The sequence below is a fragment of the Phalaenopsis equestris genome, unplaced genomic scaffold (assembly GCF_001263595.1).
Source record: "Phalaenopsis equestris unplaced genomic scaffold, ASM126359v1 Scaffold000098, whole genome shotgun sequence".
NCBI lineage: Eukaryota > Viridiplantae > Streptophyta > Magnoliopsida > Asparagales > Orchidaceae > Phalaenopsis > Phalaenopsis equestris.
The window spans coordinates 19,474-28,450 of NW_018164540.1; positions in this window are offsets into that span (position 1 = coordinate 19,474).

Genomic DNA, 8,977 nt, shown 5'->3' on the forward strand with positions numbered 1-8,977 from the left:
TACAAGGGCTCTTTCTCCCTTTTCATTGAATCCTCCTAGTATCATTTTATCGGTCGTAAGCTCCTGAGCTTTAATGTCTAAATAGGCTAATGTCTGTAGACTCATCAAGTTGAGTGATGCTCCAGGATCTACTAAAACTCAGGACAACACAAATTTGCCGATGTTAATGAAGATATAGAGTGGACGATTATGGTTGGCGGTACCGAGCAGTAAGTCTTCATCTGTAAAGTTTATCCCAGAATGTTCTTTCAACGAGCAAACTTCATCCGAGGATGTGTTGGCCAACTGGGCTAGGAAAATTTCTGGGTCAAGCAAAGTTGTGATCACAGACTCTCTCTCATCTCCTTTAATAGGATTAGAGCTTCGTATATGCTTAATTTGGCCGGCAACTTCTTAAGATGAGCTACCACATTGTAATCTACTTTGTATGATCCTCCAATTTTCTCTTGGTTATGTGGTTCTTGCACTGGTGGAGGTGGGGTAGCTCTCTCGAGTTACTATCTGCTTTCCTTTATCTGTCGGAGCTATTCTCAGGGGTAACACTCTCCTGCTCCTTAAGTTCACTTCTGTAACTTCTTCCTGAGATATCATTTTTGAATCTTCTGGTGTTTCTTCTATGTTAGAAAGGTCTAAGTTGATGGCAAGTGGTGTACCGTTGCGCTCGAGGATTGGTTCCTCGCACTCAGTGTTGTCGTAAGCGGTATTGTCGATGTCTTCTTCGGTCTTGCTAACAAGTTCATTGGACTCAGGTATGATTTGAGGATCATTATGGGAATCAATATCAAAGCTAGATTGGTCATAATCAATTACGTTTTCACTAAAAACAATTAAAACGTAGTCGAAATCATAATCATTATATTCATAAGACCCCGAAGGGACAAAAAGATAATCATACAAGGTCAGGGGTTCAAGGATTTTTTTCCCCAAATCCGAGACTACTAATCTAGTAAAGGCAAGCCCTATCCTACCCCCCTGCTATCAGTCTTTACGGTGGTGTTCTTCTTCTTCTTATTCTTTGACGATGCAGATCTTCTAGTGAAATCTTCATCTCTAGCTTGGCAGGCTGAAGACTCTGAACGGAGGTTTGTCTTGAAGCATACTGGATTTGGTTTAATATTTTCTTGAGTTTCTTTCAAGTCGTACTCCATCCATCTTTTCTAATATATGGGTCAATCGGAGAGATTGGCTCAGCCAAAATCATATTTAAGGAACCTTTATCAGGTGCTTTTAAATATTCTTTTGGGATCGTTATATTCACTTCCGTAAGATTTTTCTCGAGCCAATCCTTGAAGAAAAATCATTCCTCTATGGTGTGTCCAAGCAATCTGTGATACGGGCAATAATTTGGTTGATCCATCTTATCGACCTCTTCGGGTTTCTACGGGTCTATTACTCTGAACTCAAGCTTCTTCATCAGATTTCTGAACATTTTGGGTATGACTTCATCTTTGAAGGAGTACGCCACTTTCCTTTGTTCTGCAATGTAAATTTTCTTTTTCTCTATTCAGTATGATCCTCCTTGATGCAGTTGTTGGATGGACTGACTATATTGTTGTGTTTATTGTTGAGCATGCTGCAATGACAACTGACAAGAACTCTGATGAGAATTTTCTGCATATATCTACATTGGTTGTTTGCTTTTATCTATCATGGTCACTGTTCCGGACTTTTTTTCAAATATTATGGTCGTCTTGGACTTTGATTTCTTCGCTTTATCTTGGGAATCCATATGTTTGACTTCTTCTTGAAGATTGCTGACTTTGCTGAGTAGCTTCTCAAAGAATTTGATGGTGAGTCCCTTGAGCATGAAAACCACTGGCCCGTGGATGCTCTTGAGTAAGATCTCAATTCCATGATGTGCAAGTAGCTGAGGTTCGCATTTCATGCTAAGGTTTCTCCACCACAAAATATAGTTCACTAAAGTTTCTTAGGCTTCTGCTTTTCTATTACGAGATTGTCGGCACTATTTTTGGTGTGGAAACACATGATGTTGCGCTCCAGCAAATCTCTTCATGAAGAATTGTTCTAACTTGGTGAATGTCTTAACTGATTTATTGGGTAGTTATACATACCAATCAAAAGTGATCCCTAACAGGCTGCTGACAAATTGTCGAAAGAGTAAAGCTTTGTTTCCTCCTGTATTACCACAACTGGCTCTAAAATGTGCTATGTGTTGCCTGGGATTTTCAGTCTCATCAAATATCTTAAAGTTTGGTGACACAAAACCCTTAGGGTAGGGTACGGCATCAAACTCCTCCTGGTAAGGTCTGCCCTTCAAAATCAATGCACCACCCTTAGATTGGGTTAAGGCCTCCCGAACTTGTTCGACCCTTTGCTTAAACTCCTTCTCTGGCATGACACTCAATGAAGAATCTTTCTTTTGTTGATCATCTCTATTTACTAAGGCGGCTTCCGTTTGTAATGTGTATAATCTCCGGTTGATTGACTTCTGGAGAGGCTAATTGTGGTGGTTGAGACTGTCCCTGAACTGTGGCCATGGCAGTCATGGCAGTAGCCATCTCTTCCATTCTTTTCTCCATTTGGGTGATTTGCTCATCCCATAGAAAGATAGCCCTGTGCAGCTCATCTACGGCATTCTCTTCGATGAGAGGTTGAGCGTCGCACGCAGATGCAGCGTGTCTAGTCTCGATGACATGTACATCCATGAAATCTTCCTCATGTTAATCATTGTAGTTAAAATCTTCATCATCATCATTGATGGAAACTCCATATTCTCGATCCAGCTCGAAAATCTCAACCCTGAGCTTTTTGACATTCTCTTCGATTATTGATTCTTGTAGTATTTTTAGATCTGGAGGACTAGGCAAGATATCGTCCACTTACTCATCCATCTCACTAGCAATTGCTGCGACAATGTTGGATATTTTGGGCCCTTACTTCATTCCATGATCCTGCTATGTACGCTTGTTGGATCGTATCGATATAACAAACTTGGGTACACATACCCTTTTCTTTAATGGTGATTCCTTGAGACGAGGTGTCTTGGTAGGGACATCATCATGTCGAAGAGAAGTATGCTCTCCATGGTGCATACCAGATACAATACTTGGTAACCTCTTCGTCTTTTCCTTTGTGATTTTAAGAACATCCTTGAGGTTGGTAGTCTGTAGAAATCTTAGACCCAGACGTGACTTAACTGGTCGACGTCCTGTGAGTCTAGTGATAGAAAAATCAATAGCATCAATTGTGGTTTCAACTCGGCTTCTCAAGCAAAACCAGACGGGAATGCGAGTAGGCAAAGCCTTGGTTGATTTCTAAGAGTGTCTAGCAGATCTGACGTCCTTTAAAATTTCTTTCTTCATGCGAGGGGATATTGCACGTCCCACTCTTTTAAGTAACTCGCCAACTAAACAGCCTTCTTTGACAGCTAACCTCTGGTAAAATAAACTGACTCGGGTGATAGGAGCAGACTTCTTCCTCTCTCCACCATGTCCATGAGGTGAGCGTAGCGTAGCGGCAATCTTCTAGCTACTCTTGTACCTATTAGTGGGCTTTAGAAGCCCTTCGAGCCTTCCTGTTACGGTTTCTCCTTTAGATTCGGGTTAACAGTGCAGTCCTCAAACTTGATCTAATTTCGAATACTGACGACAAGACAACCGATCCCTCAGTTGGGTCTTCAACGATCATGACTTCTTTTCCCTTAGTAGAAGCAGGAACAGCAGGCTTGGTAGGTACCGTGGTGGCAGTAGTCTTCACCTTCTTATAAGAAGGGAAATCCTGAGGGCAGTTCAGGTTGAACTCGGCAGAAGGTTCTTGAACCTCTGGAATAGCGACTTTCATTATGACGAACTGGGATTTTTCGAGAATGACCTTGAGATCTTTGATTCGTGCTCCAAACTTGATGGTGGTAGCGACATTGAAGGCATCACGGCTCGTCGGCAGGTTGCAGGAGAAAGTGAGCGTTGGAAATTCCATTTCAGTGGCTTTGAAAAATAAAGCTCTGGGGTTAGCTATTCGGCCAATACCTTGTAATTTTAGTGTGAGCACTAAAAATTAACTAAGGTCAATCTGTAGACCGGGTAAGTCTTTTATTTAATTTCTGGAAACTTTAAGATTTACCAACAATGGTTTGAAAATAGAAAGATGTAATTAATATAAGGAGAATTAAAGAGCACGCGCAACACGACACAATCTGATTTAATTTATAAAATAACAAATCAAACTCAAAGGGGAAAAGTGAAGTTCAGGACCCAGTGTAGGACCAAATTAACAACGCACAATGCCCCGTAGAACTAGTCCACAACTACACCTATTGGGGGTCCAACCTCACATGAAGATTAAAAAGTCCTTAATGGCCTCCTGAACCTCCCTACTCAAAGGTTGTTGAACAGACGGTCCTGAAGTCCAAAAGATTTGACCGTACTTTCCCAAGAGAAAAATGGGTAAAGCATATCAACGAAAGAATGGTAATTTGGTCCAAGGGGGACATGTAAACATTACTGATGTATGAAGATAATATTCCCTGATTTAAATGGAGAGAGAAGCTAGTCCCCAGCAAAGTCGCCAGGAGCTATCGACACTATTTTTGGGTTGCAGGAGTAGTTGCCCGTTGAAAGCTATTGGCAGCCGGAATTGAAATCACATTGCCCACTTTGGAAAGGCATTTAATTTACATATATATTTATATTTTTAGAAAAATATAAAATTGAACTGACCACAGTTTAAATGAAAAAGCACTATACCTCAAACCCTGCATCTATCCCGAAAGACAAACACAAGACTTGAGAATGAGGCTCGATCAAGTAAACTACGAAATATATGACATCCATTTGGCCTGTGAAATCATTTTATTTTCTGACAAGTTCCCCTATTTAATACAAAAGATAAATAGGGTTTATATTAACCTGAGTTCAAAAAAGCTTCTTATAAGGGCAAGCCTTTATAGTTAATTACATCTTAGATAACCGAAGTCACCTAAGAAAACACTCGATCAAAATCAGGGAATATTATCTTCAAGGAATTCAGAAGGATATGACTTTTTGATGAAATAGGACAAAGAGGTGTGAAAGGGAAATGGTTCAAATTTGGAAAATTTATTGTAGAATCCAAAGGATGAAGAACTAGGGATTATCATAGATCTGGAGGAGAACCTCGATGACTTCCAAGTCTATCCTATGGTTTGGCTTCAATTTAGAGGAGAAATTATTTGAATGTTTCATTCTGCCAATTTTATTAATTTAGGGCTTACATTTGTGTGAAACGATCACACAAATAGCCTGGAAGATGTGAGGATTTAGGTCATGACAAACGACAACCTCAGAATCCTAAGACGAGTTAGGGCTTATATTATACAGCAGAACCGTAAAAATGCCTAAAGATAAGTTGAGGATTTATGTTGCACAAGCAAACAACCTTGAAGTCCTATGGATTGGTTGTTTAGATCTAAGAAAAGATATATTTTTGTAGATCCTCTTACTGCTGGAGAAGGCCATGCTGCCCACAATGTTAGTTCCAAGCTCCTCGTCATGATGAGTTTGAGTTTTCTAGTGTATTAAGTTATGATGTCAAATCAGATATTCCTATGGTTATGGTTCTTTAAATGTTATGGGGCATATTAAAGTTGATTAGAGGGACACCGATTAGGATCCCACAGTTCCCTCGTTCTGGCATCACTATTTTTATCGGATTCACTTAGTCTAAATGGACTTACCAAACTCAACTTAATGGGTTTCATACTTTCATTTAGACCATGGGAAGCTTCGTTAGCAACCGTAGGTTGCCTCCTCCAAGATATTCCCTATCATCTGATAAAGACATCTTAATTTAGTTGTAGTTGTTGTTTAGTTGTGATATTTATGATTAAATTTTGAGTTGTTTTATATTTTGAATGTTGTGGCAATGAATTTTATCTTGGTTGATTTTAGTTTTGGTTTGGGTTTCACGACTATCCTAAAAATTTTTCTAACTATTTTTGTTTTCATGCAGGGTGTCATTGTTGTTTAACATGCAAGTTTTGTAAGCATAAAAATACAGTGTAGAAAGTACAAGAAAAGGTGGTACTATAAACTATAAAAGCGTACCTAGTGAGTCTTCTCGTTCCACCACCTGAAAGGTCAGTACTTGCTAGGCATGTATATAATGTTGTGAGGAATTTAAATTGCATGAGTAGATGAAGGTTTAGTTACCAAACCCCAGACTATGATTTTATTGAGTCTTAGAAGATCCTAGTAGATAATTTTAAAACAAAATACCAAAAAATCAATTTGTCCTCCAAAAAGATTTCAAAATGCTTCAAAATGCTTGAGGCATGTCCCCAGATCACTTTGAAGATCTCTTGAAATATTCCGAGTTCATTTTTGACTTATCATATTGTTCCATTAATCATCTGAGGCTAGAGATGACTGCCGTGTTGCTCAGTGAAACTTAACAATTTAATTATCCTCAAGATAGGGTACTCGATTCAATTGATGTTTCATCTAAAAGTTATGTGTGTGGGTGCTCCTAAGGCAAGTTTAGGTTATTTAAGACTGTGGTGCCCACATTTAAGGTCAGGCTTGTAGTGTTTAAGCTTGTAGTGTTTAAAGATGTTAGTCACCAATTATATCATCTTCTAAATCCAATCAATTGAGTTTAGAAATTGAGCCTAGGTCACTACTAAGCCTTTAATAATCATAATAGGTGAAATGGTGATTATCAAGGTTTCGATTTAAGTAATCATATATCCATATCAAATGGTCAAACCATCCTCAACTTTGTTCATGACAGAAGCAAACTACATCTTTCCGACTTAAGCCCCTCACTTAAGAATTTTCTGATCTCAATTGACTTCCAGGTCATGAAGGGTGGGAGAATTATGACCTTGTTGATGTTGTGCAAGGGTGGTGAGTGAGCTTCTACCTCTTAACCCCATTGTATTTCAATCATCCAAACATTTTGAGGGATCAAAGCCAACAATTTTGGGTTTAGGGCCTGTGAGTGATTGTGGGTGAAAATGAGTGCAAGTGACTGAACTAACTCTAGACCAACACCTAAAGTCAACTTTAAGGTCAAGCAGTCTTATAGGGACCCTCCTTAAGATCCTATATACTGACTCGACCTACAAAGTGCTAGAGGTTAGGACCAATATGTAGAGCTTCAAGTTAAGCAAAGAGGAGTTTAGAGTTTTTAATGGTGAGGGTTCCTTTTCTAGTTTTCTTGGAATAATCAATAGGAAATTCCTACGGCTAGACCCTAGGCTACTAAAGAGGGAAAACTAAACCTCAATCAAAAGTAAGTTCAACATGGAGAAATATGTCTCTCTAAACATTTCGGAGCATCCTCGTTTGGTTCTTAAATCTCTTCTCTCTCTACTTCAGTCTCTTTTTGAACTCTACCTTTCAATTCTCTTCTGCTTATGAGTTGAACGGCTTTTAATTATTTTTTTATTCTAGTCTTTTGAATTTACTTCTGTATTACTAGGAAGTGTTCCTCGGGATCTGTTACTAAATAAATTTGCTATTTGTCCCAATTGATTCTCAATATTTCTAATTGTAGCTCATTGACTTTATAATTGATTTCTCATTTGCATCACCACTTCTTCTATAGACAAATTCTTCTCCTTAAATTGTGGATTACTGTTGAAACCTAGAGGATAAGTATGTCTATAATTATTTTTTCTTATTTTTTCTAGTTTCCCAATGGATTTATTTGGTTATTCCCCCATTGTTGATTACTACCACCTGAAGTATTATTCCAGTTAAAGTAAGGATGGTTCTTCCAACCTAGATTATAAGAATTTGAATATAGGTTATTCTGCTTATTATTTATGGCATTCAAAGTCTCTAATGATGCTTAAGAATCTACTATTTGTCTAAATGAATTCTCTTTGATCATGGGAATATGGAAATTGGTTGAGAAAAATTCATTCCAAATTGGTCTAACTTTCTTGAAATTGTAGCAACTTGATTTGCTAACATGGCTAAAGCATCAGCTTCATTAATATTGGCTACTTTCTTATATTTACCCTTTCAGAAGGCCATTAAAAATTATTTGTAGTTATTTTTTCAATTAAAGCATAAGCGTCATTTTTACATCAATGAACCACCAGCAGTGGCATCAATAATAGATCTACGAGATCCAGTTAATCCATTGGATCCAACTATTCCATTATAAAAAGTTTAAATTATTAACCAATCTGGTATAGCATAGTGTGAACACTTTTTTAAGAGTTCCTTAAATTATTCACCTGGTATAGCATAGTGTGGACACTTTTTTAAGAGTTCCTTAAATTATTCACCTGCTTCATAAATAGATTCCCCTTCAAACTGACCAAAAGATGTAGTATCATTTCTAAGCTTCACATTTTTTTATGGTGGAAATATTTAACAAGGAATTTCTGCGCTAAATGACTCCAAGTTCTGATAGATCCAATTGATAATGAATGTATCCATATTTTACCTATATCTCTAGGTGAGAAAGAAAAATAATCTAATTCTAATAGCATCATTTGATATATTTAAATGTAGCACACAATTCTAAAAAATTGGCAAGATGTAAATTTGGATCTTCAGTTAGTGCTCCCCCAAAATGATTATTTGATACCATGTGGATAATAACAATTTCAAATGAATTAGCCAGTACGGTGGATTTTTTAATACTATAATGAAGTTCATCTACCGTAGGGTTTGCAAAATCTCTTAAACGTCTAAATTCTTCAATTTTTTGATTTTTCAATATTTTGATTATTTTGATTTTTCATTTCTTGTAATTTTTCAATAATTTTTAATTATTTAATTTTTCAAATAGTTCTTTCCAATTCAGAATCGTAAAGCACAAGTTTTGTGGAACCTGAACTATTCATACATTATTATAAAATACATATAAAATAAAATAAAATAAAAACATACAAACAAAAATTTAATATATATATATATATATATAAACAACACTACAATATTCCTATAATAAATCTTAACGTTTAAATAAGATTATGTAAAAATAGAAAGTTTTTTTTGCTTTCTAACAACTTCATTTTTTT